Source organism: Myotis lucifugus, unplaced genomic scaffold, assembly GCF_000147115.1.
Source record: "Myotis lucifugus unplaced genomic scaffold, Myoluc2.0 scaffold_214, whole genome shotgun sequence".
Classification (NCBI taxonomy): domain Eukaryota; kingdom Metazoa; phylum Chordata; class Mammalia; order Chiroptera; family Vespertilionidae; genus Myotis; species Myotis lucifugus.
This window is the reverse complement of record NW_005871262.1, coordinates 1,321,573-1,334,116: the sequence shown is the minus strand read 5'-3', so window position 1 is coordinate 1,334,116 and position 12,544 is coordinate 1,321,573.

Genomic DNA, 12,544 nt, shown 5'->3' with positions numbered 1-12,544 from the left:
ATATGAAGTTTTATAAAAATTTGCCCGATTTGAAATGCTTCAGCAAATAGGCTTTATCTACAATAGATTGGACGGAATCTAACAAAAGCCCAAATCTGATTCCTTAAGAGCCGGTGGGATAAAAAGGGCTTCTGTCATGAGTGGCACACAGAAAGCTCCTTAAAAAAAAGAGCCAGCCGTGTTCTTTGAAGCCAGAGGATGAAAGCGGGAATGCCTCGGGTCAATCCCATCCCTCTCACCCTGGGTGGCCGAGGTTTGGAGCCAGCTCTTCCTTCTCAGGTATCCCAGGGAACGGCTGGTGGCCTCCTCAGAGGCAGCTGTTCCAAACCCGATCCGTTAGCTGCATCCCACTCCCGTATTGAATGGGTCACCCTTCCAGCCTCGTCATTGAACAGCTCAGGCGTCAGATGCTTTTGCAGCTGCTAAAGTGCAAGCATAACCCCAGGTCAAGTGCTCACCCCAAGCTGTTTATGGATCTCCCTGTCCTTAGCGGGGCAAGCGTAGGAATTATGCCAGAGATGAGATTTCAGGCACAAGGACCCACACCTCTTCACAATAGACAATACAAATGGGAAAAAAAGATTTCCAGTGTTAAGTCATTTGGGCTCCTCAAGGTCTCATATGTGGCCCAAAAATAAAGATTAAAAAAAAAAAACAACTCTAAAAATTGGGGAAACTGGGTGAACTGCCGGTCAGTTTATTTACTTAATATCTATATGTGGGAGACCGCCTATTGTCTTCACTAGCAGAGAGGTGTGACAAGGAACCCAAAAGGCTGGTGATCCTTGAAGCCCTTGCAAAGGTCAGGGCTGTGCACCCTCTGTTAGTCCAGACAATGGTAGCTGAAGCAACTTCCCCATTTATTATTATGTAAATCCTTGCTGAGGGGCTAGTCTGCCTGTTACTGGAAATTGCCTGCCTAAGGGCTATGGGTGTATCCCAAACCAATAAAAGGTTGGAGTGGCCTGAGCACCGGTGGAAGTCCTAGTTGTACTTGCCCGCCTGGTCCCCCAATATTCCCAAATTATCTCTTGTCTCTTCTCTTTCATTTGTGTTGGGGAATCTGAGTGAACTGCTGGTCAGTTTATTTACTTAATATCTATAGAACTTTTCTGTTATATATTTTGTTCTGCGGTTCAAAACAGGTTACAACCCTGATGTCACCAGATCCAGAATTACTATTGTTTCCATGTGAAAATATTGCTAATGTGACTATTAGTTCTCTCTCTTTCTTTGAATGAATGACTGTAGAAAAATCTTAATAAGCCATAAAAATGGAAGGATCATAGACGTTAGCTAGATTATTACTAGAGATTCTAACAATGTTCACTCTGTATTATTTCCTATGACTGCTGTAACAAATGAACACAAACATAGTAGCTTAAAACAACCAATATATTATCTCGTGGTTTTGGAGGTTAGAAGTCTGAAATGGGTCTCACTGTGCCAGATGTCAGCAGGACTGTGGTCCTTCATGAGCTCTAGGGGAGAATCTGTTTCCTGCCCTTTCCAGCTTCGAGAGGCAGCCCACATTCCTTGGCCTGTGGCTGCATCACTCCAACCTCCGCTTCTGTCATCACATCTGTTTCTCTGACCCTCCTCTGTCCCTCCTATAAGGACCTTGTGATTACTTCAGGCCCACCTGGATAATCCAGGATAAACTATGCATCTGCAGACCCTTAACACGCCTGCAAAGTTCCTTTGCCATATGAGGCAACACAGGTCCCATCAATTAGGATGTGGGCATCTTTTAAGACCTTATTTTGCCTCCACACACTCATCTGTTACTCCCTGCGGCCCCTAACGCCTGGAAGGCTGCAGTTAGGAAGGGGCCATCCTGATTCGCCAGGACACCCGTTCCTTGGCCACTGCTGATTGGGCCAGAGGTGGACGTGTAGCTCCAGCTCAGCTAGTCCAGCATTGCTCAGAGGGTATGGAATGGGACAGAGAGCTCATTGTTTGTCTGTGCAGGACTGAGCTGAAGCGCTGGCATGGTGTGGAGAGGCAGTGTGCAGACATGTAGAGACAAGCAAGGGTGTGGCCAAAGTGTGGCCAGGCAGAGCGGGTGAATGAGGACCCTGTTCCCAGAAGCCTGCTCTGTTCTGGGATGGTGTCTTGGATCGACACAACTAATCTATTTAATATTTGAGTTTCTGTTACACACTCCAAAAAGCGATCCACCTCTGATAACTAAAGCACTGAGCATTTCTATAATTAAACTACAGCCCTTGTGTTGTCTTTCGCTCCTGTGTAGTATCTGCCTGTTTTTATATCCTTTGCAAAACGAGATGACGACAGACCATATAAAAACAGTGTGTGTCTGCAGTTGCTAGATCGTCTGCATCAGTGGAAACAATTTGATCTGTGGAAAGGAGGGGACAAAATTAAGTTAGAGACTAAATTTATTCAGGGCTGAGCTCATATATCCTAGAGCAGGAGTGGGAAAACCTGTGGACTTTTACATGTCCAGTAAGAAGAAAGCTCTTCGTATTATTGCTTCTCAAGTTAGTCAAGTGTGGGCAGCCCAGACTGCATACATAAAATAAAAATATCATCAAGACACAGTCACCAACTCCACAAAATAATGCTGTAAGTAAACACCACCATTTCATAAGAAGAAGAATCTTTGTATTTGAACTGAGTCAGACTCCCCCTTCTCCAGGGAAATGTAATGGAATTAAGTCTCCTCTGTTCTTACTTAGAAGTTCATACATAATCATAGAAGGTTATTACATAGACAGAAAATATAAAACTACAATGACAGAGCTGGTATATAATGCAATTTAATTATGCCAGTAATAAATTGCCCCCTCAGTCACCAAAGAAGGATCTAAACATAGAGACCAAGTGAAACTAATGTTCTTTCTCAAAACATTGCAGCAGCTGCACCTTCCTTGTGGGTTTTGTGAGACCTAATAGAATTGCTTGTTTTTTTTATTTCTTTGTGTGAGGAGTTCACCTCCCTTAGCTGATGGAAAGATAAAGTGACACCACACTTGACCTTGGTCTATGGACACACATTCCTGTTATTTACTTTTTAAAAAGTGTATCTTTATTGTTGAAAGTATAACAGATGTTGCCTTCCCCCGCCCCCATCCCCCCCATTGACCCCTTCTAGCCATACCAGCCCCTGTCCCAGGCTACACCACACTATTGTATGTGCCATGAATTATGCATAAAATTTCTTTGGTTAAGCTCTCCCACCTACCCACCCACCCACCACCCTCCCCCTTCCCTCTGAGATTCATCAATTTGTTCCATGCTTCAATGTCTCTAGATCTATTTTGTTCATCAGTTTATTTTGTTCATTGGATTCCACAATGAGTGAGATCATGTGCTACTTGTCTTTCTCTGACTGGCTTATTTTGCTTAGCATAATACTCTCCAGGTCCCTCCATGCTGTCTCAAAGGGTAAGAGATCCTTCTTTTTTATTGCTGCATCGTATTCCATAGTGTAAATGAACCACAGTTTTTTTTATCCACTCAGCTGCTGATGGGCACTTGGGCTGTTTCCAAAGCTTAGCTATTGTAAATTGTGCTGCTATGAACATAGGGGTGCATACATTCATTCTGATTGGTGTCTCTGGTTCCCAGGAGTGGGATCATGGGTCAAATGGCAGTTCCATATTTAATTTTTTGAGGAAACTCCACACCGTTTTTCTTAGTGGCTACACCAGTCTGCATTTCCACCAACAGTGTGCCAGGGTTCCCTTTTCTCCACATCCTTGCCAGCACTTGTCATTTGTTGGTTATTTGATGCTAGCCATTCTGACAGGTGTGAGGAGACACCTCATTGTTGTTTTCATTTGCATCTCTCTGATGATTAGTGACTTTGAGCATTTTTTTCATATGAGTCTTGACCATCTATATGTCCACTTTGGAGAAGTGTCTATTTAGGTCCTCTGCCCATTTTTTAATTGGATTGTCTTCCTGGTATTGAGTTACATGTGTTCTATATATTTTGGAAATTAACCCCTTGTTAGATATATCATTGGCAAATATGTTCTCCCATACAGTGGGCTCCCTTTTCATTTTGTTGATGGTTTCTTTTGCTGTAGTAGAAGCTTTTTACTTTGGTCTAATCCTAGTTGTTTATATTATCTCTTATTTCCCTTGCCCTAGGAGATGTATCAGGAAACATATTGCTATGAGAGATGTCTGAGATTTTGCTGCCTATATTTTCTTCTAGGGTTTTTATGGTTGTATGACTTATAGGACATTGAAAAAAGAGATAGAAGAAGATATAAACAAGTGGAAGAATATACTGTGTTCATGATTGGTAGAATTAACATCATTAATACTAGTGAGTCCATACTATCCAAAGCAATGTATAGATTCAGTGCAATCCCTATTAAAATACCAATGGCATATTTCACAGATTTAGAACAAATACTCCAAAACTGTATATGGAACAAAAACAACAACAAAATCCCAAATAGTCACAGCAATCTTGAAAAAGAAGAACAAAGTTGGAGGGATCACAATACCAGATTTCAAGTTATACTACAAAGCCACTGTAATCAAAACAGCCTGGTACTGGCACAAGAACAGGCATTTAGATCAATGGAACAGAACAGAAACCCCAGAAATCATCCCAAGCCATATGTCCAATTAATATTTGACAAAGGAGGCAAGATCATACAATGGAGTAAAGATAGTCTCTCCAATAAATGGTATTGGGAAAATTGGACAAGTACATGCAAAAAAATGAAACTAGATTACCAACTTATACCACATACAAGAATAAACTCAAAATGGATTAAAGACTTTACTGTAGGTCATGAAACCATAGTTATTTACTTTTTATTAGCCTAACTAGGATCTTATTCTAAAATTTATTTATAATAATCATAAATTTGACAGAAAATATGGGCTAAGCCAGTTCTTATACCTAAAGAAATGCAGGCAAAGTTTTGAATTTATTTAGCAAGCTCATCCTATCTAATAATAAACATGGTAATTAACCATAACTTCGCTACCCTTCCCATTGGCTAATCAGCAAGATATGCAAATTAACTGCCAACCAAGATGGCAGCTGGCAGCCAGGCAGCTGAAGCAAACAGGAGGCTTGCTTGCTCCAGTGACGGAGGAAGCCAAGGTTCCGTGCCTGCCGCCGCCCAGCTCTGAGCTGCACTCTAAGCAACTATGTTGCAAGTATAGAAGCTAAACAATCCCCAGAAACCTGCTTTCAGTCAGCCGGGATCTCAGAGCTGGAGTCGCAACAAAGTTTCAAATACAGAAGGTAAACAAAGCCCAGAAACCTGCTTTCAGCAGGCGAGGTCTCAGAGCTGGAGCTGAGCCTCAGAGCTAAAGCCGGCTCTCAGCTCCAGTGACAGCCATAGAAGGTAAATAAATCCCAGAATAAAAAAAAAAAAAGAAAAAAAGGAGAGGTTGGGAGCTTCAGTCACCCACCAGCCTGAAAACAGCCCTCAGCCTCTCACTCAGACTGGCCAGGCACCCCAGTGGGGACCCCCACCCTGAAGGGGGTGTGAACAGCTGCAAACAGCCATCATCCCCTCATCCAGGCTGGCCAGGCACCCAAGCGGTACCCCCACCCTGATCCAGGACACCCTTCAGGGCAAACCAGCCAGCCCCCACCCGTGCACCAGGCCTCTATCCTATATAGTAAAAGGGTAATATGCCTCCCAGCGCCGGGATCAGCGGAGCCGCGAGGCCTCCTAGCACCGGGATCAGCTGAGCAGCGAGGCCTCACTGCCCCGGTGTCAAGCCGAGCTGCAAGGCCTCCCAGCATTGGGATCAACAGAGCTGCGAGGCCTCCTGGCCCCTGGAGCAGCATGACAGGGGGCAGCGCCCAAACCTCCTGATCGCCCTGCGGCTCTGTGTGTGACGGGGGCGAGGCCACAACCTCCCTATCCACCCTGCTCTGTTCGTGACAGGGGAAGGCGCCCCAACCCCCTGATTGGCCCTGCTCTGTGCCTGATAGGGGGGAGCTCCCCAACCCCTTGATTGGCCCTGCTCTTTGTGTGACAGGGTGCTGTGCCCCAACCCCCCCATGGGCCCTGCTCTGTGTGTGATGGGGTGGAGCCGCAACCTCCCCATTGGCCCTGCCCTGAGTGTGACAAGGGGAGTGCCCCAACCCCCTGATCAGCCCTACCCTGAGTGTGACTCAGGGTGGCATCACAACCTCCTGATCCGCCCTGCTCTGTGCATGACAGGGGGGAGCTCCCCAACCCTCTGATCGGCCCTGCTCTGTGTGTGACAGGGTATGGAGCCCCAACCCCCCTGATGGGCCCTGCTCTGTGCGTGACAGGGGGCAGCGCCCCAACCCCCTGATCAGCCGGCTCTGTATGTGACAGGGGTGGCACCACAACCCCCTGATCCGCCCTGCTCTGTGCATGACAGGGGGTGGTGCCCCAACTCTGCAATCGGCTCTGCTCTGACCCCAACCAGGGGCTGCACCTAGGGATTGGGCCTGCCCTCTCCCACCTGGGAGCAGGCCTAAGCCAGCAGGTCATTATCTCCTGAGGGGTCCCAGACTGTGAGAGGGCACAAGTGGGGCTGAGGGATACCCCCCCCCCCGCCAGTGCACAAATTTTTGTGCACTGGGCCTCTAGTCTATATATATAAAAGCCCAAGTGGCCTTTATGACTGAACGACCCGAACAACCAGAACAACTGGTTGACCAGTCACTATGACACATACTGATTACCAGGGGGCAGATGCTCAATGCGGGAGCTGGCCCTGGTGGTCTGTGTGCTCCCACAGCCAACCTCCCGCAGTCCCTTCCCCCCCAACCCCCCTTCCCAGGCTGGCCGGCCCCCCTGATATGCCTGGATCACCGGCCAGGCCAAGGGACCCCACCCGTGCATGAATTCATGCACCGGGCCTCTTGTTGTAATAAATGGAGAAATTCTGGCTTGCATACAGAGTAGTCTGCTCCAATTCCTGGCTCTGTCACTTTGTACCAATCTGAGCTCTGACAGTTTGTTTAACATACCTCTATCTTGATTTCATGAAAAACCTACTACATACTTGAGAGGGGTTTAGTAGACTAGATTGAAGCTCTGCCTGTATCACACCCACTGGACATCAGGCACAAAGCAAATACCTGGTGTAGTCTTCTTCCCACCTCATCTTCTTCCTGTGTTTTGCTTTTATGTTGTGTCTAACTCTCTAAAACGCTATTGTAAATAGATTTCCAATTCCAGGAGATGGTCTAGAAAGTAATCTCATCCCCTTGCTCACAAAGATTATAATAATCTGGAGACATCGAAAAAGACAAAAGACTATGGACTAGCCCATAGTCCATGATGAGTAAGAAGATTCTTTACTGCCCAGCCAGCATGGCTCAGTGGTTGAGCATCGATCTATGAACCAGGAGGTCAAGGTTCAATTCCCTGTCAGGGCACATGCTCAGGTTGTAGGCTTGATCCCCAGGAGGAGGCATGCAGGAGGCAGCTGATCAATGATTCTCTCTCATCATTAATGTTTCTCTCTTTCCCTCTCGTTTCCTTTCTGAAATTAATAAAAAATATATTTAAAAAAATAAGATTCTATACTTTAAAGACATCAGTTCTCCTCAAATGCAATTATACTTAAAAATCCAACAGATGTTTTGTTATGTATGTAATTTTAGATTTTTTAAATTTAATAGATAAACATTACAAGGTTGGACAAGACACTCCTAAAGAAGAAAAAAAAAAGTGAAGAAAGCCACTCTACCAGATATTTTTAAGCTCCAGTAATGAAGGCTGCAGAGGTATTCGTGCAGGATGGATGAATTGACAGCAGAGAAGGGTGGAGCTCTGAAACTGGCCATACAAACATGGGTGCATTGTGGGTTCCTGGCCGGAGAAAGGGCTGTTTAAGTGGGGATGCAAACTCAGTTATCCATGCAGAAAATAAAATTGGATTAACACATCACCTCATACACAAAAATAACTTCAAGATGGAAATAAACGGAATGAAAAGGCACTCTGGGTTATTCTATGATAAGAAGTAGCCCCTCAATCTCATTGACTACACCCACAGTTAACTTCTTTCCCTGGACACATTTCCTATGACTGCCAGCACTCTCTGGAGCTGCTGTTCTTCATGTTGTAGCTGATCACTTTGGGGTGCTCTGATCTGTGGCAGCTTCGTGTCCAGAGGCGCTTCCCCAGTTTCAGCAGAACGGGCACAAGCACAGGGAAGCACACGCTGGACCTTAAATGCTTCCGCCGGAACTGACACATGTTCCCCTCTGCTCATGTTTAGTTGGCCAGAGTACCTTACCAGGGTAAAATATAAAATACCCTGCCTGTGGGAAAATGAACTACTGCTACATGCTACACCAAGGACAGGACATAGGAACAAAATGTTAATGGATGAGAAAACACGTCTCTGAAGAAACATATTTTGATAACATTTTTATAAAATTATAAAAGATTTGAAAATAAATACTATATTATTTAAGCATATATTTATAAAGGATAAACTGGTATATTTTTAACAGAGAATGGGTAACACCAAAATTCAGAGTGTTGATTACCTCTGTGGTTGGAACAGAGGGTGGGCAGATGTGAGTTGTTGGAGCTTTTTCTTTTTTGTTTAATATATTTGTATTGATTTCAGAGAGGAAGGGCGAGGGAGAGAGAGATAGAAACATCAATGATGAGAGAGAATCACTGATCGGCTGCCTCCCACACGCCCCACATTGGGGATCAAGCCCACAACGTGGGCATGTGCCCTGACCAAGAATGAACAGTGACCTCCTGGTTCATAGATTGATGCTCAACCACTGAGCCACGCCGGCTGGGCTGGACCTTTTCCTTGTCTGAAGCATTGGTGCAGTCACTAGGCCTTGAGGAGAGGGCAACAATTCCAAGGGAAACAACCAAGGTCAACAGAAATAACTCAATCCATGGGAGACTGAGATAATGTAGAAGACAACATTTTCAAATATCCAGAATACCCTCAAGTGTATTTTAGAAACTGCATCTATAAGACAAGAACAGACAGCTGGGGGAAAGATAAAAAAAAGAAAAAGAAAATATTTTTGGTATTTAAAATGATTATTTCTGAAGTTAAAATAAAATCATTAGTAATATTAAAATATAAAATGTCCCCAGACTATAAAGCAAAAAGTTAAGGTGATAGAAAATGACTGGGAAATGTTTACAAACTCCAACTCAAACATTCAAAAACCACATATAGACATAAACCTGGAGTTCAGACAGCTGGAGTTATTCTTTTCCAGAGCGTATATATTCACTGGGATGTGTTATGCCTGGTGAAGCTGCAGATCCAGATATTTGTTTCAGGAAATTTTGTTTTATTACATTTTGGGAAAAAAAAATTTCCATTCTATTTGTTCCTCATCTTCACAAGTCCCAATCCGTGCACTTTGGAATCCTTCTCAGATGTTGCATAATGCCTTGCACGGACTTCTGTTTCTCTTTTAAATCTTTTTCCAAAGATGATGTTTGTAATTTATTTGAGTCTCCGGAGAACTATGTGTTCAGACTCACCCTCCTTTGGTGATTGCTCTTCTGATATATGCTTTTTATTTCATTTTGTTTTCACTCCTTCTTTGTAATATTTATGTACAGATTATTTCTGCTTATTTCTCATTGTTGAACCAGGACAGATGAAGCATGGTGGGTGGGGAGAGGGGAGGACAGAGAGCCAGGACTCATTCTACTTGGTCTTTCTGGTTCATGTATCAAAAGACATGCAAATGTGCCTCCCTGTGAATTACCAGCCCCATTAACGACAATTTACCCCAATCAGCTCTCTTCTTTCCCCAGGCAGGTGCATCTCTCCTCAGTTTGCCATTTGAGATACTAGTAAGGTCTCAAGCTTGCTGGGTTCCAATCTGGTTCTTTCATGTTTTCTCCTTTTTCCCCCAAACATCTCCCTAGGCTGAGAAGTACAATCTAAATCAATTTAGTGGCACAGATTCTATTTCAGTCATTCCTCCTTGTTGCACTTCTGTGTAAATCTGGCTCTTTAAAATACATCCATTGCCTTTTCCACAGCCCTCCAAGCTTCTACGTGTTTCTGTAACTAAAGACATGTTTTAAGACAAAGACTCACACATTTGGGGAAATGTGGATTTTGCTTGAGCTTTAAGAAACAAAAAGCATTTAGAAATGCCAAGAAAAAGGGAAAAGCCTTTCAAGAAAGGCATGGTTTCAATGTGAATCCAATTCAATGTGGTCTGATGAGCAGTGAACGATATAACTTGTATTCTGCCCAAAAAAATATTTCGCTCTGTGTGCCTGAGGGTCATAATATTGAGTTTGGAGAAAGAAAAACAACTCAACCATGTAACTCGACTCTCAATAATATTTACTTCATCAAAATTTCATTAAGGAAACGTTTTGGTTTTGAACTCTTTTTTATATAGTTTTCTTATTTTATTTTGCAATTAAAGTTTACATTTGATATTATTTTGCATTAGTTTCAGGTGTGCAGTGTAGTTATTAGATAATCAAATACTTTCCAAAGTGTTCCCCGCATGGTTTTTTCTTGTTGACAGTATTACAGATGTCCCCAATTTTCCTCCCATTTTACCCCCTCCACCCAGGCCTTGCCTCTCCCAAGGCCTTCACCACACTATTCTCTGTGTGATGAAAGCCTTGGTTAATCTCTTCTGGTCCCCTCCACCCTCTCCCCTCTGAGATCTGTCAGTCTGTTCCGTGCATCCATGCCCCTGGACCTATTTTACTCATCAGTATACAGGAGTGGGCAAAGGTAGGATAATAGTTGTGTGAAACACAGTTTATTCTTGTATTATTACTTATTATTGTATTAAATATTTGTATTACAACTGTAAACCTACTTTTGTCCACCCCTGTATTTTCTTAAATTATATTCCACATATAAGTGAGATCATGCGATATTTGCCTTTCTCTGACTGGTTTATTTCACTTAGCATAATACTCTCCAGGCCCATCAATGTTGTAGCAAAGAGTAAGAGATCCTCCTTTTTTGCAGCTGTATAGTATTCTATTGTGTAAATGTCCCACAGCTATTTTATCCACTCATCTGCTGATGGGTACATGGGCTGTTTCCAGATTTTAGCTATTGTAATAAGACTGTTATACACATAGGGGTGTATATATGCTTTCTGATTGGTGTTTTGGGATGCTTAAATTATATTCCCAGAAGGAAGATCACTGGGTCAAAAGGCAGTTCTATTTTTAATTTTTTGAGGACGGTCCACAGTGTTTTCTATAGTGGTTACACTCGTCTGCATTACACCAGCAGTGTTCTAGGGTTTCCTTTTCTCCACATCCTCACCAGCACTTGTTGTTTGTTGATTTATTGATGGTAGCCATTTTGGCAGGTGTGAGGTGCTATCTCATTGTGGTTTTAATTTTCATTTCTCTGATGACCAGTGACTTTGAGCATTTTTTCATATGTCTCATGGCCATCTGTGTGTCCTCTTTGGAGAAGTATCTATTCAGAACTTCTGCCCAGTTTTAATTGGATTGTTTGTCTTTCTGGTATTGAGTTATATGAGCTCTGTATATATTTTAGAGATTAACTCCTGATCAGATGTGTCATTGGCAGATATGTTCTCTAATACCATGGGTTCCCTTTGCATTTTAATAATGGTTTCTTATGCTGTGCAGAAGCTTTTTGGTTTCATGTAGTCCCATTTGTTTATTCGTTCCTTGGTTTCTCCTGCCCTAGGAGTTGTATCAGTGATAATTCTGCTATGTAAGATGTCTGAGATTTTGCTGCCAATGTTTTCTTCTACGATTTTTATTGTTTTGTGACTTACCTTTAAGTCTATTTATCTATTTTGAGTTTATTCTTGTGTATGGTGTAAGTTGGTGGTCTAGTTTCATTTTTTTACATGTACCTTTCCATTTTCCCAGCACCATTCATTGAAGAGACTGTCTTTACTCCATTGCATGCTCTTGCCTCTTTTGACCAATATTAATTGAAGGTAATGACATGGTTCAATTTCTGGGGTCTCTGTTCTATAAAACAACACACACAAAAAGAACAACAGTAACAAGAAATACTGAAAAAGAAAAAGAAAAGAAAGAAAAAAAACACTAAAAGACATGAGACCAAAAAAAATTAGAGTGGAGGGGGAAGAACCAGAAAGGGAATATGGAAGAAAAGAAGGAAGAGAAAAGAACTAGAATAAGAATAAAAAGAAACGGATAAAGGATAAAAACTAACTGAAATAATAATTTTAAAAAGTAATAATAATGAATAAATTTAAATATAAAATAGGAAACAAAAATGGGAAAAGAAAAAATAGAATAAAATAAGAAAAAAATTAATTTAAAAAGAGAGAAAAACAAATGGAATGAGTGAAAACAGAAACAAGAGATATGAAAGAAAAAAAGATAAGAAAGAAAAAAAACAAAACCTGTGGATCTGCTATTTGTGGAGCTTGCTGGATTTTGCTCTGTGTGGTTGAATCTGGCCCCTTGGTGTGTCAGTCCTGGGCCTCCTGGGAGGTTCTGTGGTGCAGGTCAGTGTGAGTCGCTGTCCCTGCCTGACCCTGGACAACCTGGTTAAAGCATGGCAGGGCGGAGTCCCAGGTAGTCTTGTGGGTGGGCCTCTGTAGCCCAAA